We start from the raw sequence: 23,479 nt of genomic DNA on the forward strand, positions 1-23,479 counted from the left end.
TTTGCTGATTAAGTCTCCTAGCAACTCCCAGCCTTGGTATAATCGAAGGCACCAGCCTGGGGTCAGCTGTGAGATGCTGATTCTATGGGCATGCACACATAGCCAGTTCCAGTGTAGACAATTTGAGCACACATTCTCATGGGAAATAGTAGCATGAGCAAAATAAGGAGCAATCCCTTCCCATAGTTAAATATATTCAGACATACTGTACTTTGTAAGGATCGCTAATTAAGGAGTTGTATGGCTCACTCTCTCATCAGTGCCTCCAGAATGAGATTAAGAGAGTTTGATACTGGTGTCGGAATCCTTGGATTCCTTCCTTGCCTTGCAAGACTAAGATAATGGAATTCCAGTGATGGCATGAAGCGTACTTTATAAGAGAATCTCCCTAGAGCAATATGGGATCTGAATGTGCAAAACAACCACATGAAAACTAGGAGAGGTGAGAAGCACATTTACCTAATTACATCACAGCAAAGCGTTCTTCATAATAATTAATTGGAGCCTTAAGTCTGAACCCAGAAAAAATTCACATGGGTGCTTCATAATTCTTCCTGCTCTTGGATTGCCCCAGTGCCTGAAGCCAAATATTTTATGTTGCCATTTGAATTAGATGGGTGGGATTGCGCTTTTCCCTTTCCTGACCCCACATTTGAAAGGACATGCGCTGGTAAGTAATACCAGGAGCTGCAGAAATTGAGGCAATGGGAACAAATGCACAGCGCTGAACACGCCAGCAAAAGTATTCCGAGAATTACAGTGCAAACTTAACCATGTCCACTCGGAAGGGAAACCCCTTTGAGTTAAATGGGATCTACTCCTACAGGGAAGTGTATATAATAGGATTGTAACCTGAGTCAATGTAAGATCTTTTAAAAAATGCAAATGGTGAGAATGCAGACAGGAGTATGGATTGTTCTGCAACAAACCCTGACATTCCACACTGGCAATGGAAATAATATACAGCCTATTTTGAAACACATGGGGTTACATTAGAAAGGATTAGGCTTACTAGTTATTTATCTCAAAACTAGTTTTATTCAATGCTAATGCTGGGTTACACGTTGTACTGGACACAGAGGCGGCATGCAATGCAGTCCTGTAAGTGTCTACTCAGAAGTTTCACTGTGCTTAATGGAACCCTGTTGTTTAGTCATTTAGTCGTGGTCGGACAGTGTTCTCGAAGCTACGAACATGAGTTTGACCAAGCTGCGGGAGGCAGTGAAAGACAGGAGTGCCTGGCGTGCTCTGGTCCATGGGGTCACGAAGAGTCGGACAGGACTAAACGACTAAATAATGGAACCTACTCCTGGGTAAAAGTGCAGAACGTTGCTTCACTAGATCATTAGAACAGCCTTCTTGGATAAGGTCATAGGCTCATCAAATACAGTGGGTTGGGGACCACTGAAACCATCCTTGAGCCAAACTGGAATTGATGGAAGCTGGAGTCCAATTTACCTAATCTAGTCTCCAGCAATGGCTGGTCAAATGTCCCTGAATCACTCACACAACTATCTGCAGCTGATCTTCCACAGTCTCTGATACCCTAGATATACAGCATCTTAAAAAGCAGAGACATCACCTTGCCAACAAAGGTCCGTATAGTTAAAGCTATGGTTTTCCCAGTAGTGATGTATGGAAGTGAGAGCTGGACCATAAAGAAGGCTGATCACAGAAGAATTGATGCTTTTGAATTATGGTGCTGGAGGAGACTCTTGAGAGTCCCATGGACTGCAAGAAGATCAAACCGATCCATTCTGAAGGAAATCAGCCCTGAGTGCTCACAGGAAGGACAGATCCTGAAGCTGAGGCTCCAATACTTTGGCCACCTCATGAGAAGAGAAGACTTCCTGGAAAAGACCCTGATGTTGGGAAAGATGGAGGGCACAAGGAGAAGGGGATGACAGAGGACGAGATGGTTGGACAGTGTTCTTGAAGCTACCAGCATGAGTTTGACCAAATTGCAGGAGGCAGTGGAAGACAGGAGTGCTGTGGTCCATGGGGTCATGAAGAGTTGGACACGACTAAATGACTAAACAACAACAACAACTTTGGTCCATTAATTTCAATGGCTCCACTGTGCATAGGACTTACCGGTAACTGGATGCAAGCTCTGCATAGGATTGTGCTATAGCTAAATAGTAATGCAACCTTACCCATGTCTACTCAGAAGTAAGCCCCATTTGAGTTCAATGGGCCTTACTCTCAAGTAAGTGTGTGTAAATTGAACTGTAGCTTAAATATACTATCTAGCAATCACAGCAAAATCAATTGAGGAATGAACTGTATCTGTTAATTGTTAATTATGAAGAAGGCACACAGTCTAAATTAACATTACTTATATATCATGCAGGTAGATAAACCTAAATAGGCCTGATCCTGAGCTACTCTGTTTAGGTAAAGAACGGGGCTAACTTACGAAGAAACCAACACTTCTGAGGACAGAGGTAATTACACCAAATTACTGCACTCATGCAGACAAACCCAATTCCCAGTGGCTATATATAGTTGTGTAGATGCGAAATGTGAGTGTTTGTATTTTCATTAGGCAGCCATGTAATTTAAGATGATATGTCATGACACAAGCCAAAGGATTACAAAGTGATTTCTGAGGCTATGCCACACATAGAGGCAGCAGCCGTGACCACCGTGAAGGCATGATCTCATTCCTAAATACATGTTTCTCTGCCCTCAGCAATAGAGCACGAGCTTTAATTAATTCTTTTCCACTGGCAAATTGCACTCAGAATGTGTGCATTAGTTTATAATTCAGACTTCCACGCAGTAACTCAGTGTGTACCCTTCCTTTCCATAATGGATCACACAAGGTGGTTTTCTCCCTGAGCTTTTTGTACTTTTTAAGAAAAACAAATCCTGGCTCCAGCATTTTCCCTGATCTTAGACAAAAATCAAAGAGAACCACCTTTTACACCTAGGTTCTATTTTTAAAATGCCAGCTGTGTTTAGATGTAACACAAAACCTTGGTGAGGCTTCACACCAAATGAAGTCAGCGTAATAAAATAAAATAAACCCAAACCCCATTTTAGAGTTATCAGAATAACCTTCCGTGAGCCTTGGGCTGGTGTGTTTCCCTCTGCAAGAAGGGGCAGAAGATTAACAGCAGTTTAGTCTGTTGTTCAGACCATAAACAATGGTTAATCTTAACTACGGTCACTTGAAACAAGCAAGCTTCGTAAGCTGTGCTATGAATTTGGCCTGTTTGAACAGGTTAAACATAGTTCATCTGGGTATAGGCGACGTGGCAAGCTGCGGTTAATCCAAAACTGAAGTGAAAGTTGCAGATGTGCTGGAGGAGGAAAAGTGCAATAACTCATTCTTATTATGTTAAACTGTGGCTTAGCATTATGTCCAAACCAAGGCTGTTTAATGGGATTCCACGCAATTTAAAATGTGTGCTTCCCCCCCCCACATTATCCCCTTCATTATCCACACAAACATCCATATCCAAGTGGCAGCTCGCATTCCCCCCTTTTAATGTGGGTTTTCCTGATCCATGGATAATGCAACAAGGAAGAAAATCACATAAAAGCACATGTTGTCCAATTGTGGATGTACTAAAATGCATTATGTGGGGTTCTTTGTATGTGTGTGGTGATATTTTGCTGGGTGCCATTTTTCATCACAAACCCTACTTCCATTGGCATGGCCTTCTTAGTAGGCTGTGTGTGTGTGTATGTGTGTGTGTGTGTGTGTGTGTGTGTGAGAGAGAGAGAGAGAGAGAGAGAGAGAGAGAGAGAGAGAGAGAGAGAGAGAGAGAGACTGTGAACATGCTCAAAATGGACCTCAGGTTTCTGGAACTCAGGTTTCAGGAACTCAGGGATGCGGGTGGCACTGTTGGTTAACCCACAGAGCCTAGGACTCACCGATCAGAAGGTCGGCGGTTCGAATCCCCGTGACGGGGTGAGCTCCCGTTGCTCGGTCCCTGCTCCTGCCAACCTGGCAGTTCGAAAGCACGTCAAAGTGCAAGTAGATAAATAGGTACCGCTCCAGCGGGAAGGTAAATGGTGTTTCCGTGTGCTGCTCTGGTTTGCCAGAAGTGGCTTAGTCATGCTGGCCACATGACCTGGAAGCTGTACGCCAGCTCCCTTGGCCAATAAAGCAAGATGAGCACCGCAACCCCAGAGTCGGCCATGACTGGACCTAATGGTCAGGGGTCCCTTTAACTTTATTAACTGAGGAGAGGAGAAAACACCACACTGTGTGAATGCATCCTATTAAGCAGTGTCCTCTATGGGGAACACTGAGGCAGAGTTCATTTGAAAGCGTTAATGAGTGGACAAAAGTACTATATTTTGGGGGGGGGGAAATATGAACGAATTCCTATGCCCCACAAATAACCCAGAGATGTATTTTAAATAAAAGGGCACATTCTACTCATGTAAAAACACGCTGATTCCTGGACTGTCCGGGAGCCGGATTTAGAAGGCGATTGGGCTGGATCCGGCCCCTGAGCCTTAGTTTGCCTACCCATGGCCTGAACCAATGGCTGCAAGTTACAAGAAAGGAGATTCTGGCTAAACATCAGGAAGAACTTTCTGATGGTAAGAGATATTCAACAGTGAAACAGACTCCCTTGGACTCTCCTTCCCTGGAGGTTTTTAAGCAGAAGTTGGAAGACCATCTGTCATGGAAGCTTTAGCTGAGATTCCTGCATTGCAGGGGGTTGGACTAGATGACCCTTGGGGTCCCTTCCAACTATACAATTCGATGATGAAAGCTAGAGTCCAACAATATCTGGAGGGCCATAACTTCCCTATCTGTGGTACAAAACACAAGGACTGTGTACTAAATACAAATTGATTTGTTCATTGCTTTTTATGATACTGGTACTTGATATTTTGCGAGTTCTTCCTCTAAAACATTTCTCTCTTGCTCTTTCCCTTCGGAAAAGAGTTCCAGATAAAGAAGTGTTGTTCTTTTAAAGTTCATGGCTCTGCTAATAGATTGTCGGGAAAGCGGGGGTTGGAGTTGTACTTTATTTTTTTATTATTGTACATGATATCTTTATATTGGTTTGAGAGTAAAATATTGTACATTTATTTCAGAAATTGCCCTTGAGGACAAGAGACAGCTCAAAACACACAAGTCTTTAGATTCCGATAATAAAAATTCCAGAGCACTTGCAGCCTTGTTTGTATTTTGGGTTGGTGGATTCCTGCCGCTGCTGTAATAGATCTTTCTTTCTTTCTTTCTTTCTTTCTTTCTTTCTTTCTTTCTTTCTTTCTTTCTTTCTTTCTTTCTTTCTTTCTTCTTGAATTAACACCCAACATTTATTGACCTAGAAAATGTGTCATTGAAGATGAATTTACTGTGTTTCTTCATTTATTATATTGGAAGCCCACCTTTTAAAAATACATTATTTTTTCATTGAAAATAAAAATGCCAGCATCAAACCATAGACATTCTTTGATTTTAAATATTATTTAAAATAATTTTAAATATATTGTTGACGATATGTTTAGGTGCAAATCTTGAAACAATTCAGATAAATTTAATATAAATGCAATACATCTCACCATAGTGGGGGGGACGACGACTGTGTGATCAAGTGACCTTTGTGCCTGCTCATTCTGCTGCCTAGCTGCTGCGTGTAGATGGTCAGCTTCAAGGCCTCTTGTGGCTCTTCATCCTTAAGCCTGACTTGGACCAGGCAGCCCATCAAGCAGAAGCTTCCTTCAACTTGAGGGCCATCATCTGTAAAGTAGGATAGTAACTTCTCTATTGTGAAGCTGCAGAGTGGTGGTCCACAGACAGGGCAAAACACTGCCTCCTTCCCTACAGACCCTCTCAGATGCAGAGGTGGCCCTCTTGATGACGCCATCACTCTCCAAGGCTCAGTGGCAGCCCAGGAGAGGGCCTACTCTGTGATGGCCCCTAACCTGAGGAACTCTCTCCCCACAGAGGTGCACCTGATGGCTGGCGCCTTCACTCTACAGCTTTCTGCAAGTGCTGAAGGCACACTTCTTTACATCTTGGCTTTGACACTTGAGATGAAGAGAAGAAGAGTTTGGATTTGATATCCCGCTTTATCACTACCTGAAGGAGTCTCAAAGCAGCTAACAATCTCCTTTCCCACTCAACAAACACTCTGTGTGGTGAGTGGGGCTGAGAGACTTCAAAGAAGTGTGACTAGCCCAAGGTCACCCAGCAGCTGCATGTGGAGGAGTTGAGACGTTTTGACTAAGAACCAGTACAAGGAAGTAGACAGAGGGTTTGGTACAAATCTCTGTTTACCCATGAGGCTCATGTTGGACCTGTTGCCTTCTCTCATCCTAACTTATCTCACAGGGTTGTTGTGAGAATCTTGGTGGTGGGGATAAATCCTATATGTGTGATAAATGACAGATGGGCAACACTGAGTTTGTGGGATCTGCTCGGTGTTTTTACAAGAAGTTTGGCAATTAGCTGTACTGGAAAGATTGTCTCACAAACTTCAAGTAATGAGAGGTCAAAGAGAGACGGACAAGTTTTTGGCAGACTGGTTTTTGTTTATTGATTTTATAAATAGCCAGGAATCTGGTAGAACAGTTCCAACTGCATATGAAATGGTTTGGGTTTAAAAAAAAGGAAAAATAGGATCATTTTAAGAAGGGTTAGAGGAATTAAGAAAAATGAAATATGGATCTAATTAATGGAGTCATTTGTTTTGATTATAGGTTATAAAAAAATGAACGCTGTAAGGGGAAAATTAGTTTTATATATTATAGCAGATTGAATATTACATTACACAGAAGATTCTTAATCCTGCTTGTGGACTATATAGTATTTTAAAGAAATGTAATTTGAAGACTAAAAAAAACCTCTCCTAGTGGGGGAAGAGGGCTTAATTTATATTTATACTTTAATCAATATTACTTTCATAATACAGTTTGCTAGGAAAACTATTTTTTAAAAAAATGAATGTAGAAAAATTACAAGACTTCTGAGACCTCAGGACCTGGAGTCAGGTGCAAAAAAGTGGCTGGTAGTGAGTGGGTATACTGTACAATTAGATTAAAGAAAAAGCGTGCCTCTGAGCACATGCTCAACCCAGGAATTCATTTTCGGTACCAGAACTTAATTAAAGAGTCCGGTCACACTAGAATCTACTTCCCACCACCAGCCAGGTTTTCTTCATATCAGCAGCCATATCAGCAGCTTCATATCAGCAGAAGAGGGGAAAAACCCCTTTTTGTTGTGATGCAACCGGGAACCAGAAACCTTGCTGATCTACTTCAAACCACTCAGAGATCTACCAGTAGATCCTGATCTATCTTCTGCTGAATCCTGTGATGATGATGATGATAACGATAATAATAATAATTTCATTTATGAATTGGTTCTTACGAAACATCTCAAAGTGATTTCATCGTACAATAAAAACATGTAAAAAGCAATTGTATATACATAAAAACAGATAAAACAATCACAAGTATTTAAAAAAATCCATTTCAAAACCAATACAGATACAGTGGTAAAGGTAAAGGTAAAGGTACCCCTGCCCGTACGGGCCATTCTTGACAGACTCTGGGGTTGTGCGCTCATCCAACTTTATAGGCCGGGAGCCACCGCTGTCCGCAGACACTTCCGGGTCACGTGGCCAGCGTGACAAGCTGCATCTGGCAAGCCAGCGCAGCACACGGAACACCGTTTACCTTCCCGCTGGTAAGCGGTCCCTATTTATCTACTTGCACCCGGGAGTGCTTTCGAACTGCTAGGTTGGCAGGTGCTGGGACCGAACGACGGGAGTGCACCCCGCCGCGGGGATTCAAACCACCAACCAAGTCCTAGGCGCTGAGGTTTTACCCACAGCGCGACCCGCGTCCCCCTAGATACAGTGGTACCTTGGGTTAAGTACTTAATTTGTTCCGGAGGTCCGTACTTAACCTGAAACTGTTCTTAACCTGAAGCACCACTTTAGATAATGGGGCCTCTTGCTGCTGCCGCACCGCCTGAAGCGTATGTAACCTGAAGCGTATGTAACCCGAGGTACCACTGTACTGACTAAGAGAAAATAATCTCCTCTTAGAATGCTGTTGAAAGAGAGAAGTCTTCAGCAGATGCTGAACAACAGCAGATAAGGCAATTGTCTAACCTGTAACAGGAGGGACTAGTTCTAAAGGGTAGGTTCTGCCACTATAAAGGCCTGATTCTGACATTGTGTGGAAAGGACTTCCTGATGAGATGGAATCTGCAGGATGCCCTCTCTGGCAGAGCACAGTGATTGGTTGGGAATATAAAGGGCGAGATGCTCTTTTAAGTATCTGAGTTCCCAAGCTTCACAGGGCATTGTAATTCTTTCAGCCAAGGTGATATTCTTTCCAACGAGTAGCACAGCTGCCACTTTTTTTGCACCAGTGACATTTTCTGGGTCAACTTCAGCCCCACATATATTCCTAATGAAGGCCATCCATCAAGATGTCCAAAGACGATTCAGTCCCAGGCTCAAACCAGTGAGTCTAGGGTGAGCCAAATCACCACTTCTTTCAAGCTGCAGGGTATCAGGGCGGGGGGAGCCTCCAGCCGAGGGGCCAACTACAGCCCATCGGGCCTCTTAATCTGCCCCGTGGAAATGTGCCCTGAATACCTCACGCCTTTGCACATTCTCTGAATGGGGCTGAATGGTCTTAAGCACCACTTGTGTGTGGTAAACACAGCTATACTGTCTCTAAACACTATTTTAATTAACCTGGCTCATAGGATTTTTATTTTTTTTAATCGTCTATGAGCCGTTCAAGTTTGGGGGATATTGTGGGACCAGCGCCTTTGAAAGGACTTTGTTTTCTACCTTCTGGTTTCTTAACAGCTCAGAGAAAAATAACTCTGGAAGGTGAAGAGGCCCTTCTCTCATTAAGGCTGTGTTTATAAGCATACTTACCAAGGAGGACATTCCAATGAAATCAAGGCTGTGTCCAGCTGCATCACCCTCTGTAGTCAGCTGCCTGAAACTGAAGTGTGTTTGCATTTTCATTTTCTCAAACACAGATAGCTGAACTTTGAGACGACTAAAAGGAAAGGCTCTGAATGACTCAGGCTGTTGTGTGGTATAGATCTCGCTTGCAAGTCACCCGAGCCAGGTCCTCTTTCAGATAAAAGGCGCAGCAAAGCCCGGCCGCTGCTCTGCAAACCAGTTTGTACAGGAAGGCCACCACCCCTTCTGAAACCTCACTGGGAAAGGGGGCTAAACACAGTTGTTAAGTTATTTCGAGAGATTAGTTATCGGAACCGGAGGAAAATTAGCCACAATGGCTGCCTGTTTTGCAAGAATAAAAGGATGGGCGGGAGCAGTGGTAGCAAGAGTCATTCCCTTGCCTCTAGGGTTGGTATTGGAAGGTAGCATCTGTGGGTCAAAAGGCCCTGGGAGGGCCTACAAGGAACAGGAGAAGCTGTTCACACCTGCCCTGTCCCTCTGGGCAGTGGTGAGGATTGGAAATCTGCATCACTGCCCAGAGGGGGAGAACAGGCTGCTTGCTGCTCTTGAAGCTTGACAGCTGCCAGGGACAAGGAGCAGCTGTCACCTGCTCTCTCATTCCAGGAAACAGACTGGAGAAGGAGCTCAAAGTAGATGCCTCTAGCAGGGTCAAGGAAGGAGTCCTCCGCACGTTGTATTGCCAAGACCTCCCCCTGTACTCACAGAGCCTGGGGTGGCTCTGCTTGCCTTCCTAGCTCAAGAAACATGGGTGGTAGCAACAGGGATGTTGCCTTTGTTCAATCCAGTGTTGCCGTTGTACAATTCAGCAGAGAGAAGGATGGGGACAAAACCAGAATTAGAGAGCTCCCCATTAGAATTGGCTCTGGTTCTATTTACCGCTGGCCTCCTTGCACCCTGTCCCAATGGAAACCGGACTCCACAGCCCAAAGGTATTGTAAATTCCTTTACTGGGAATGAAACTTGGCCTGAACAGGTGAAAACTAGAAACCCTAATCACTAGAGATAAAGATTCAAAAGCCCAACCCAAAATATGCCCTAGTTTGTAGAGCACAGAGGTAACCAGGAAGAGAAGTGGAAATCTTATGCACTCACACTAACTTGGGTGTAAGTCTCACTTAACTCTCTGGTATTTCCTTCCAAGTCAATGTAGCATAGGTTGGGTTGCACACCTGATAATGCCAGTTGTCCCTCCTCTAGAGTCAAAACGATGAATTTATGAGTCGGAGAGTGACAGCACCTGGTGGGAAAAAAAATGTTTTGCTTTTCCTGACTTGTCTTTTACAGACTGGATGCATATCGGTTATGTAACTCGCTCATATTTCTGCTGCAGGACAACAGAAAAGATTAGAAAAAGTTTGTGATTCCTGCGTCCCTACATTCTATTGCTAAATCTGATGCAGGAAAATGAAGCAGTAGTTATTGAGATTATCCAAATGGACTGTACCAGTTCAGAATATATACAGTAGATTATGCCCTTTGAGGAATGATCAAAAGAGCTAGGAATAGCTAACCTGGGGAAGAGTAAGGTGAGATGTGATAGCAGTCTTCCAATATTTGAAGGGCTGGCATGTAGAACATGAAGAGGTTGCTTGAAGATCTTTTAAAGCCATCCAAATTGGTGCCCATCTCATGGGAGCAAATTCTATGGTTTTCACTAAGCACTGTGTGGCGGAGTCCTTTTTTTGTCTGTCCTGAATCTATCAGCCTTCATCTTCAATGGATGACCCTGGGTTCTAGAAGTAGGAAAGAAGGAAAAAAATGTATCCTTGTCCATTTTATCCACACCATGTATAATATTATGCAGCTTTCCTCTTATCAAGTGCAGCCACAACATAGGTTTGTATGTTACCATGATGGCATTGGCAGTTTTGTTTTCTATTCCTCCCTAGAGATCCCTAGCAACTGCTCCATACTGGGTCAACATCTTCACCAAGCTGCCCACTGCGACCCCAAGGTCTTTTTCCTGGTAAGTCACTGCCAGTTGAGACGCCAGGAGCATACAAGTGAAAATTGGACTTTCTGTCTCAATGTGCATCACTTTTCACTTGCTTGCATTGAACCTCACTTGCTTCCATTTTACTGCCCATTCAGCCACTTTGGAAATATCCTTTTGGAGCTCTTCACAATCCCTTTTTGTTTTCACCACCCTGAAATAATTTAGTATCATCAGAAAACTTGGCTTCCTCACCCCTAACTCTAGATCATTTATGGGCAAGTTATGGTCCCAATACCGATCCTTGCTCTCTGTGTTTCTGAGGGCAGGACTAGAACCAATGTATGGACATTGCAGGGAAGCAGAGACACTGGAAGAAACCTGATGGGGAGAGCGTTTTGACCGTGGAACCAACTGCATTGGGGAACCATGGGCTCTGCTTTCCCAAAGGTATTGAAATAGAGGTTGGATGGCCACTTGCCAAAGATGCTGTAGTTGCATCCTGCATTGGTCAGGAGGCTGGCGTTAATGACCTCTAGGTTTGCTTCCCATTCTTGTGATTCTGCAGTGTTTATGAATGCTCCTCTACTCCATACAAGTAGAAGACGTACACAACAGGGAGCGAGTTGGACTAGAACCTCTCTCTGTGGTTTACTTCCTTTTACTTCCCTGTCCTGCACCCATAACTGGTACCGTGGATTCTACCATTTCATAATTCTACCACCTTGTTCTACTGGGGACTAGAAGATTCCAACTATTTGCTATGCCATGGGGACACTTCATGAAGGTAGACACAGGGGTATTTGTTATTCTTTATTCTTGTAGGCTACTCCGTCCCAAACATTAGGGGTAACAATGGCTCAGTCCAGATGTGAAACTGCATGACCTCTTAACCCTGGGAGAGATTCAAAGCATTCCATTTACTTGTCATAAGCAAAGGAAGAATAAAACAATATTGGCATTTGACAGAGTAGTCAGGGTCCTCTCACTCCTAGATGTCCTGTAAACAACAGAATTAATGGCTCAACATAATATTTGGCTTATTTATTTTAGGGGGAAAGTTTACACCCCACCCTTCCAATGCTCTTACACCGCTCAAGGCGGCTTGCAACAATATAAAAATACCCCCACAACTGCAGCGGGTTAGACTAGATAACCCTCAACTGCACAAAAAAAGAAATTGACTTTCTAAAACTTTATAACACAGGAAAATAAACTACCCCAGCTTGCCTGGGCATGGCGCTACTGCTGCTTTTGAAAAATTCCAGTTTCAAGTGTATATATCATTGTTCATTGTGTATATCTCGCATTTCCTCCAAGGAGCTCAAGGTGGTGTAAATGGTTCTCACCCTCTCGATTTTATTCCCACAACAACCCTGCGAGATAGGCTAGGCTGAGAGACTGAGTGGCTGGCCCCAGGTCACCCAGAGAGTTGGGATTTGGACTCTGGTCTCCTAGTTCCTAGTCTGACACTCTAACCACAACTACTTGCTTAGTCATTGTTCGCCACCTCTACAGCTTCCCAGGCTTCTTGGTGGTGGTGTTGGAGTCATGATACTGAAACTGCCGTGTTTAGCCTTTTCCAGTTAAGCAGCCAGGACATGAAGTATGGCCTCTTGGGCTCTCCTTATCGATAGTGCAAACTTTAGCTGTGAAACTTTCTCGCCCAAGCCAAAAGTCAAGAATATTGCTACCCTATTTTTATCTTTTTATGGGCTTCCCTAAGGATAACTCCTCACCCTCACACTGGCCTCAAAGGAGTTCCTGCAGTTCCTTTGTTCTCTTCCAATTCCATGGAATCCCCCCCCCCCCAGATTAGCCCTCCAGGCCCTCCCCCCCCCACTGATGTCACACTGTGCTCTGATCACTCTGCATCTCCCTGGAAACCCCCAGCTGAGACAAAGGACCCTTTGGCATGATAATTCAAAGCATGTCCCATCCCATTTTTAGTGTTTTAAGAGTTGCAAAGTCCCCTTTTCCAAGCATAAATAACAAAGCAATTATCAATCACACATGCACATGATGTGCGGAGCAGGACAGATGCCCTTCAGTTTGTAAATTAGGCAGATTAGTGTTAAATTGTGAAATGGACAGGTTTGTCCCAAATCTCCCCTCTTTCTCTTAAACGGGGACTTTATATCACCCAGGGGTGATATAAAAAAAATCATAGTCAAAACAAAAAAAATTCTTCCAGTAGCACCTTAAAGACCAACTAAGTTAGTTCTTGGTATGAGCTTTCGTGTGCATGCCCATTTCTTCAGGTATCTGAAGAAGTGTGCATGCACACGAAAGCTCATACCAAGAACTAACTTAGTTGGTCTTTAAGGTGCTACTGGAAGAATTTTTTTTGTTTTGACTATGATTGGCATGTTAGCTTCCACACATTTTGTTTCGATAGTCATTGCTGTTACTGTTCACAGTGGTGGGCAAACTGGACAGAATGTGGCCTGTTTTTATCAACCTCTTCTCCTTCCTCTGATACCCTTTTCTGTTCTTGGCATGCACACAGGGATTGCTGTATCTGTGAATGCACACCTATATTATTATTCAAAACACACCTTTATTATTATTCAAAACCCACAATTCTTCCCTTGGGGGTTTCCTCAGCTGGTTTCTCTTCATCTGCGTCCAGCCAGTCCATTACACTTAGCTGGTCCATCTGCACTATGCTGACCTTAATGTTGTCTTGCCCTCTTGGTAAAACCCACCTTCCAGGAAGTTAACGTACCAGCTCCACTCAACCACAAGAACCATTTCTGTCTGATAATGAGACACTGGTGGTGTCTGTGGATGTATAACAGGTTATTTTTACTTATTAAATTGTCCGCAAAGCGAGTAAATCTGGATTAAATGAAGAAAAAAGTATGGGCAATTTGATGACGACAATGTAATGTGGACGATGTGAAAAGCATCTGAGCATGAACAGTACGTGTTCCACAACAAGTTCCCATCTGAAATCCCACATGTATCATCCAAAATATCCAAAGTTCCTGCTACATTTGTAGAGACACATGTTGCACAGCAGTGACTCTTTATCATCTGGTAAAAGGTACAAAACAGGGCGGTTTTGAATTAAGGCAAGCAAAGTGCATTATCGTCACATGGGAATCCAAATCTAGGAGGGAAAACACCGCAAGGAAGATCATTTACAACAAATGAGGAACTAGAACTTATTGGTTGAGCGGCTCAAGAAAGACTTGCAAACTGGACTTGATATAAAGCTTTCACAAAGCAAAAATAAATCACTATAGAGCTGCGAAGGAACATATGAAGCAAAAGAAGGAACTGGAAATTATTCCTCCTGTAGTTCTACAAAGTCCAACCTTGTTTTTTCTACCCTACTTCTTTGTTGGCTGGCATCCGTCTGTCTCAGGTGAGGTGTCAAACAGTTGGAAGGTTGCAGCGCCTGCCGCTGTGGCTGTAGAGACTGATGCGGCAGAGACATGTTTTGCTGCAGCTGGGGCAGATGAAGATGTTTGGTTGTGCAATGCAATATTTATTTGTACAAATCAACATTTCAAGGAGGAAACAGGTTAATTCCTCATGCTGGCCAGGATTCCAGAACTCTCACGTTTCCTGTAACTGGGTATGTTCCATGCAACACGGGAAATGCTAAGCTTTTACAGGGTATTAGTGGCTATTTCCCTCGCTTTGCAAACTCCTAGATAATTATGGGAAGGTATGGCGCTGTGGGTTAAAGCCTCAGCACCTAGGACTTGCTGATCGAAAGGTCGGCGGTTCGAATCCCTGCGGCGGGGTGCGCTCCCGCTGCTCGGTCCCAGCGCCTGCCAACCTAGCAGTTCGAAAGCACCCCTGGGTGCAAGTAGATAAATAGGGACCGCTTACCAGCGGGAAGGTAAACGGCGTTTCCGTGTGCGGCTCTGGCTCGCCAGATGCAGCTTTGTCACGCTGGCCATGTGACCCGGAAGTGTCTCCGGACAGCGCTGGCCCCTGGCATCTTGAGTGAGATGGGCGCACAACCCCAGAGTCTGTCAAGACTGGCCCGTACGGGCAGGGGTACCTTTACCTTTACCTTTACCTTTAATGGCTGTGAAGCTGGCTGCATCCCCTGTCTAAAGCATACCAGTTAATCCAGACCTTACAGCTGCTGCTTCTGCTGGCAACCTCTATCCAATGCATGCTTACTCTGAAGCAAATAATAGTGTTCAGTGAGGCCAACTCTCAGAAAAGTGTTTACAGAATCGAGGCCTTACAGCAGAATCCTATATGTGTCTACTCAGAAGGAAGTCCTGTTGTTTGCAGTGGGGCTTATTCCCAGGCTGAGTAGGCACATAGGATTGCAACCGTAACATTCTTAAAAAACTAATTCTGTAAGGAAGATTTAAAATGTGTATGTGTGTGTGTGTGTGTATTTTACAACACTTTTATCTGTCCAGCTGTGACATGAATGTGCCAGTAACTAGAGAAGCTATATAAATTCTTAGGGTAAAGGAATGTTAACAATGCAGACATCAAACAATTAGATCTATCAGTATTTGAAATTGGTGAGAGGAGGAGCTGTGTTTGCTCAGCTTCTTTGAAGGGAACATCAACTTCAATAGCGAAGTTGTTACATTTATATGCAAAAGTCATGTATAATTTGATCAGGGGAAAATGCATTTCTTCACCCTCCAACTGCCTTATCACTCACCATTATTCTCCCTTCTCAACTCCCTGTTTCCCTGCTCCACTTCCCACCTCTCCTCCCACTCCAAAAACAATGAACTAAACACTGCAGCTTTGCATTCTGGGTAAGGGACTGGTTTGAGATAAGGGGACCAGTCTCTGCTCCTGATGGAAATGATCCTTCCCCTTCTCAAAACCAGCTCCTGGGTAAAGAGACAAGTGTTGAAAACACGCTGCCTGGCTTTCAATTCCAGCTTGAAGGTTTCCCACAGGCACCTGGTCAGCCACTTTGAAAACAAGATGCTGGACTAGACCTGATCCAGCAAGTTCCTCTTATGTTCTTAAGAAACTATTGCAAAGTTTATGAGCAGGTTCTGGAATTTCCCTACCTTTAGATGCATTTCTTGAAATGCCTCTTGGATCTGTCATGTAAATGCTCCAGATTGCCATCTTCCCAGTCATTGTTTACACAATGGCAACCAAGTGATGAGATTATTGACTACTGTACTGAGAGCCACATAAGGAAAAAGAAAGCAAAATTGCTAGTATAATTGAAGTTGTACTTGTAGCTCTGGCCCCATCTGGTGACATAAATGTGAACTTGCTGTGTCTTGAAAAAAATAACCTTTGTGAAAAAACCAGAAGGTATTTTAGGACAAAGAAAAATCGGACATTATTTATGTACGCTACTACAGCAGCAAGCATTCTAATAGCACAAAATTGGAAGACTGGAGAAATACCATCTAAAGAACAATGGCAAGAAAAATTGATGAACTATGCAGAATTGGCAAAGCTAACGGATAAATTGCGTGAAAAGGACAACAGCAACTTTGGAAAAGAATGGGAACCTTTTACAACATACTTGCAGAAACAAAACAAAAAACCATGGACTCGTTGGCAGGATTTAAATAAACATTTACAACTTTATTTACAGAGAACAAGAAATATAATTAGTGATAACAGAACATTATGTATAAACAGCAGAATGTAACATTTGGTGTAAGAAACCGGCAATGGAAGTTGGGGGAAGTCAACAGGGAGGGGGAAACTAGAAAATGGATGTTAAATGATTATATTGAATATTTGTTATGAGAAAAGAAAATCAATAAAAAATATTATTAAAAAGAAAAGAAAAAGTGGGACTAATCTAGAGATGCCTCCACTTGACAGGGTGACAGCATAATGACCCACCAATGGACCCCAGAAATATCACAGGTGTGGCAAGCATTCTTTCTTTGTAAATAAACTTGTACTCAGAAACTGTGACAGCGATAGTTACTGTAAATACCCTATACAGTAATGTATACCTCTTTCTTTCGGTTGTTGTTGCTTTGCTTAGTAACTACTCAGGTTTATTTATTTATATATACAAATTTGTATCTCCACTTTTTCTGGTGCCTGCACACCATTCAGGCTGGCTAACAATTAAAACCAACCCACACACACACACAAATAAAAAGAGAGAGAAATGAAGCAGATTAAAACAAAAGCCTTGGTCAAAAACTTACCTGTCAACCACCTGCCTAAACTGCAAGATTCTTGCCCTGCAGTAAAACATCATAATAGATGGAGCCAATCAAGCTTCTTGGGATGAAGAGTTCCAGAATTTAGGTGTGGCCAAAGAAATTTCCCTTTTCTTTTTGGGCTTGAGGTATGGGATTGTGGCATTTTTTTTTGGCTCTTGGATGCCTGCAGAACAGACTGGCTTCCAATACAGAGGTTGACAATCTTTACTTTCAGTAACAACGCCAAAGAAATTTGTGTTACCAACACAAGCTTTAACGTAACCCTAACGTAACGTAATTAAGCTTTAACGTAACCCTCAAGAGTTCACACTTTTTGCATTTCATTTCATATATGGACTCTGACTCATGAACGCTTCCGCATATCCTATGATTCCAAGGTTCACTCAGAAGCCTTATAGGTGAGACACTTTGTCAAAAGCTTTTTGACAATCCACAAATACACTTACCAGACCTCAAGATGCATTGTCTAAAGTGTTTTGCAACCCATCTAGTTTTTATGATGTTTTCACTGCTGCTGTTTGTTTGCTTTATTGCTGGCTTGTCTTTGCTGGTTCGATGATATTGACTTATTAATTGCTTATGGCTTCCTTGAACTATGAGAAAAGGGCAGCAGACAAATATTTTAAACAAATAATCCATCACCCTCAGCGTCTTGGTCAGGTGCGCTATAATTTACTTTGATCACTAAATTACTTTTGAGGCCTGGTATTTATGTAGAGGTAATTCTGTAGAGAAGACTGCTGCTCCTTTTTCTTTTTTGGTTTTTGTCTGCACAGGGTTTCTATCCAGGGAAAACTGTAGCCACTCCAACTTACCTTTATTTGGCTTGGAGAAATTAGCATATGCCTTTACATTGTGACCTTCTCCTACATGGCACACTACATTCCTTTGAAATCTTTGACTGGCAATCATTTATGTACAATCACTCATTGCCATGTTCCACCTGTCCCACTGATCGCAAACCCATCTCACTGTATTCCTAATGCTCAAATCACTGACTACCACAAACTACTAGACCCTTACCACATCTCTCTGGTGAGAGGGTATCAGTTGGTTAGCCAAGGAACAGGCCTCTTCTAATGGATCATTCCTCTCTTCATCAAAACAACACTCTCCTTCCCCCTACACCCTAATTTCTGTGACGGCAGAATAGCAGTTGGAAGTGGGAAAACACCACCACATCTAAGATACAGAGAAGTCTCCATAACACAAGAACTCAGTGAATGAAATGAAACAATGAAGTTCTACTGTACAAGGGTTGTGAATACCAGTTGCTCATGCCTAGCTTGTGGGCTTCCCATAGGTGCCTGCTTGGCCACTGTGAGAACAGGATGTTGGACCAGATAGACCAGCAGGTTCGTCATATGTTCTTAACATGGGAAGATTCAGAACAACAACAACAACAACAAAGCACCACTTGGCTACTCCCAAATTCACTCAATGAACAATGAATTTTGCTACTATGTTTTACTCCACGGTTGGAGGCTGTATGCCTCTGAATACCAGCTGCTGGGAATCACAGGTGAGCAAAGTGCTGCTACACTCAAGTTCTTCCTGTGTACTTCTGAGTGGCATCTTTGTTAGCCATTGTCAGAACAGGATTGGCCTTGGCTGCAACTAGCAGGGCTTTTCTTATGTCCTCGCGGCCTGGTTTACATACCTTTCTGCCTCTCTCAGCATCTGCAGGCTGGCTACCTTGGCTCCAATGGGACCAAACTGATTCCAATAGACAGGAGCTCCTTGTACAGTGGTACCTCAGGTTACATACGCTTCAGGTTACAGACTCCGCTAACCTAGAAGTAGTACCTTGGGTTAAGAACTTTGCTTCAGGACAAGAACAGAAATCGTGCTCCGGCGACACGGCGGCAGCAGCAGGAGGCCCCATTAGCTAAAGTGGTGCTTCAGGTTAAGAACAGACCTCTGGAACAAATTAAGTACTTAACACGAGGTACCACTGTATTCAGAACACACCTATGATTTCTACCCTGCGCGCAGTGTGTTATTCGTGTGATAGTACGGGTGAAACACCTATCTCATGACCTTTCAGCTGAGTGTCTGCAAGGCTTGGTTTTGCTTCCGTTGTCGTATTTTTTCAAAAAGCTTACATTTTTACTAGAAGATCTGCACCCTGCTTACGTGCATAGGAGGCAAGTGAGCCGGGTTGCCCTAGCTCAGGTCCTAGATGTGCCCAGATATTCAGCTTGACCAAGTATTTTCTGTGAGGCTTTGTGAGCTGAGGCTCCTGCTCACTGAACTGTCTCCCTCACAAGCTAGCCCTAAATTTGTGCTGTAGGCACTGGCGGAAGAGGCGTGCGGGGGGAGCGTACCGCCTGCGGCAGCGCAATCCCGGCGGGGTGCCATTGCGGTTGCCCCCCCTGCGCTGGGTGCCACGCCCCTACGGGTGCCACGCCACACCACACCCCCAGGATGCGTGCCACACCCCCATGGGAGACACGCCAGCCCCACCCCTGCCTGCTCTTTGCCCCTCCCCCCGGTCCCGGAGCATGAAACTCCGCCACTGGCTGCAGGCAGCAAGATTTCAAGGTCCTAATTACATGGGGGACTGCACCCCCCATGAACAGTGACTAAAGGGAGATTAGGTCACTCAAGCCCTTCAGGGAATGCGTCTGAGACACCCTAAGCTTGGCTAAATCAACAGCTCCAGCAGTTGCTATGAGGACCTGTCTTCAGTGAGAATCTTTCTATCACATTTAAGATCAGCCAAGGGTGCCTTATTGAAGGTACCATCAGAGCATCAATGTGCCATGACTGAACAGCAAGGGAACATGAAGAAGTGAGTGTCTCACAGTTGAGTTGCAAAATGTGCTGCTCTTGAAGCTAGTTCAATAATTTTTTTATGAACAAATTTGTGATGTCAAAGGCAGCTTTGAATATCTTTCAGAGCAGTTCACTGTTATCATACAGACAGGACAAGTGAAGTAGTTTTGCATACAGAACACAGCGATTTTCAGAAACACAGTAGTTTTACAAATTTTGCCCCCGATAAATAAGCCCCAAAAGAAGGTAAATAAAAACCAACTCAAGACAAACACATTCTGAACTTTTGAAACCATTGTAACTGTTATTGGTTATGAGAGTTCTAGCTTCATATTAATTAGTTCACTGAAATGTGTGCTCTCTAACCATTGGCCTATCTGTTTAAGCAATGCTTATGAACAGGTTGGAAATTAAACAAATTATTAGCAAAGATGGCCTCTGTTAAAAATGGGATCCCATGCTATGGGTGGTAAGGCTTTGAGGGAAGGGAATAGCCAACTGATCACATCTGTTGTGTAGGACAGCAGGACACATGTGTAGCCAATATGGTGCCCTCCATATATTTTTGGACTACAACTCCCATCAGCCCCAGCCAGGGAGGAGAGGAGTTGTAGTCCAGCCATATGGTGAGGACCCCATGTTGGCTAACGACAGCACAACATGCTCACCTACATATTATCCAACACTGAATGGGTGAATGTTTGGGCATGAGACAGTGTACTCACATAGGAAGATGACAGAGAAGATATTGCATACACAAAAACATATCCTCAAAGTAGGCTACATACCAGTCCTCCATACTGGGGAAATCCCATGTCAGATCTGCATTTCCCTCTCCTGTAAATCCATACACATATACCACCAATATTTTCATGGTTACAAGTTAAGGCCCCAATTAAGGATATAACCATATCAAGGCTTACTATTTTGTCTTATGAATTTTACACCATCCAGGAAGGCTTTAAGATCTCACATGAAGTACGTGATGCAGCCCTGCCTGTCCCTTTTGTGAGGAGCACATTAATCTTCTGACACAGCTAAAAACGTATTAGAGACACAAGCTGAACCGTGATCTGATTACGTTTTCTAAACACGTTGCAGCCTTTGGACTCTTGTGGGGATTCGTCGTGAGTCACGAGACACTTGAAGCATTGTTCCCCACTCAGCGACTCTCCACGGCCCCAGCAACAAGGATTTCATCAGGTTGCAGATAAAATCTTAATGTGTGTATCAGATCAATCAGAGAGTGCATCTGAATATCCCTGCTGTCATTGAACCAATCCTGTTACGAATTCCTTTGTTCAAACTGGAGAACCCCTCCCATACCAACAGGCCTAAGGCATTTACAAGACAAACAATAGAAACCTAAAACCTTAAAGCAGCTCAAGTCAACATGACTCGCAGCCTGACATTGTGACTGTTGTTGGCATATGAGAAGGGAGAAAACATTGATCAGGCTTTGTCCCCAGCAACTAATAGTTTGGAAAACAGATGCAAGGCATCAAACTGTGGCATCAAAAATCGTAAATACAATATGGCATATAATGTGCACAGTGTAGGGTTTCCACATATGGGCTTCGTTAGGGTATCTGCCCATATTACCAAACTAGAAATAAGGCCTGGTTGAATTTCACACTAAACCTTGGCTTGTGATGATAGGAATGAGTTTCAGCAAGCCTAAGGCTTCTCCCTCCCCTTGCTTCCTCCAGTGACCATGAGGAAGAGAATGGAAGTTTCTGCTTCTGTTTTTCCATTCACTGTAGTTTACCATTCTGTTTGAATCCTAAACTGTAGTTAATCTTAAGAGTTGGTTGGAACAAGTCAGCTTCAAAGCCATGTTTTGAAGTCAGCTTGTTTCAAGCATGAAGAAAAAAAGGACTGCCAAGAACTCCAGATGCCAGAAATCTACTTTATTGTAGGCCCAAGGCATTAAATTTATTCTCTAAGAGTACATTTTAAGAAACAGTGCTCACTTTCAAGGTATACTGCTGTTTAACTGCATACTAAATCCAAGCAGTGATTGTGAAGCTGAGGCTCCAGTACTTTGGCCACCTCATGAGAAGAGAAGACTCCCTGGAAAAGACCCTGATGTTGGGAAAGATGGAGGGCACAAGGAGAAGGGAGCAACAGAGGACGAGATGGTTGGATAGTGTTTTCGAGGTTACCAGCATGAGTTTGACCAAACTGCGGGAGGCAGTGGAGGACAGAGGTGCCTGGCGTTCTCTGGTCCATGGGGTCACGAAGAGTCGGACACGACTAAACGACTAAACAACAACAACAAAATCCAAGCAGTCCCAGATGTACACAGATTGGCTGGGGAAACCCAACCAGATGAGTGGGGTATAAATAATATCACGTCTGCATAAAAAAATGGGTGGTCAGTTTCCTGCGGGCAATAATTCCTCACTAAAAAGGAGTAGTGGTACTGTTGTTCACCACCTTAAGCAACAACTAATCATTAATTTCAGCCATGACAGCACTGTGCTTTCAGTGCTATGGGAACTGATATCAAAACAATAGTACAACTGTCAATGGTTCCTCACAATGGCTCTACATGTCTTACTCAGATGTAAGCCCTATTGAGTTCAATAGGGAATACTCCCAGATAAGTAGTAACCTAATATTGCGAGTCGACCCTGTACAGTTACTTTAAAACACTCATTTTATTTATTCACCACCCACACTGCACCCTTGCACAGATCACACTGATCCCCATGGGCAAAGAGGAGTGGAAGAACCATAGATACAGGATAGCTGGAAAAGTCTGCTCATGATACACTGGAATATCCTGAACACTAAACAAGTGCAAAAGAATATCCTGAACAGAGTCTTACAAGAAAACCTCTGTTCCAGTCTCCCCATGCTCCCAATTATTGCCAGACTTTTAAAGCTAGGCACTGAAAAGCATTGGCGGGGGGGGGGGGAGAATAGCCCGTTGTAGAAAACTTGAGACAGGGCAGCTTAATTTCTCAAGCAATCTCAACAATTCAAGACTTCTACCCTCTTAGTAGAACCCTAGCCATCTTTTAACATATAACTTTTTCTACTAATTGCTGTCAGTACAGACAGAAGCAGAACAGGAGGAGTGTATGGAAATAAACAAAAGCCAACTTCTGACCACGTTACAAAAATCACCGCTCCGTTTTCAAAAGGAAATCTAAAACATCGATTTATTTATGCTCTAAAACGGAGGTCGTATTAAACTTCTCCTTCGGAAAGCAGCATAACTACCACTAAAAAAATAAAATAAAAAAGATACCTACACGCACGAATTAAGCAGTGTTCAGAGTGGGAAAGCAAGAGGACGCTACCCTATATAACAAATGTACCGTTTATTCTGCAGCTGAGCCAAACCCCAATGAGCTTCAATGCAGAATCTCTGCAAGCCACGCCCCCTCCGCTTTTTAATCCCGGCTGCAGAGAAGAGCCAATAAGACCTTGCCCACAAGCCCCGCCCCTGAAGCCAAGGAAAGGACACGTCAGCCGAGTCCTGATGACCCGGATGTAGAGGCTTGGCCCGATTCTCCTTGCTTATTACTTTTTCTTTTTTTTTAAATGCTACACAGACTTACTCTCTGGTATTATCTAAACACTCGTAGCTCCGCGGTAGAGATAATAATTCTATCGAGAGAAACGGGGGACAGCGGCGCTTGGGGTGTGTGGAATTGACAGGCGGCAGCGGA

At 43.6% G+C, this 23,479-nt stretch overlaps 3 long non-coding RNA genes across 3 annotated transcripts; 1 reads left to right on the forward strand and 2 right to left on the reverse strand.

Moving 5' to 3' along the window:
* Positions 1 to 1,019: 1,019 nt before the first annotated feature.
* On the forward strand, positions 1,020 to 6,058 carry LOC309370063. The gene is made up of 3 exons (XR_014168404.1): positions 1,020 to 1,101; positions 2,354 to 2,447; positions 5,924 to 6,058. It is a non-coding gene; the product is annotated as an uncharacterized lncRNA (long non-coding RNA).
* Positions 6,059 to 8,029: 1,971 nt separating this feature from the next.
* Positions 8,030 to 23,471, reverse strand: LOC309369988. Its single transcript, XR_014168315.1, has 3 exons — positions 23,369 to 23,471; positions 10,445 to 10,666; positions 8,030 to 10,170 (listed from the first exon to the last, which is right to left on the reverse strand). It is a non-coding gene; the product is annotated as an uncharacterized lncRNA (long non-coding RNA).
* LOC309370029 lies at positions 11,675 to 12,666 on the reverse strand. The gene is made up of 2 exons (XR_014168369.1): positions 12,606 to 12,666; positions 11,675 to 11,866 (listed from the first exon to the last, which is right to left on the reverse strand). It is a non-coding gene; the product is annotated as an uncharacterized lncRNA (long non-coding RNA).
* Positions 23,472 to 23,479: the final 8 nt, after the last annotated feature.

The sequence above is a fragment of the Podarcis melisellensis genome (assembly GCF_964234715.1).
Source record: "Podarcis melisellensis genome assembly, chromosome: 5".
NCBI classification, from domain to species: domain Eukaryota; kingdom Metazoa; phylum Chordata; class Lepidosauria; order Squamata; family Lacertidae; genus Podarcis; species Podarcis melisellensis.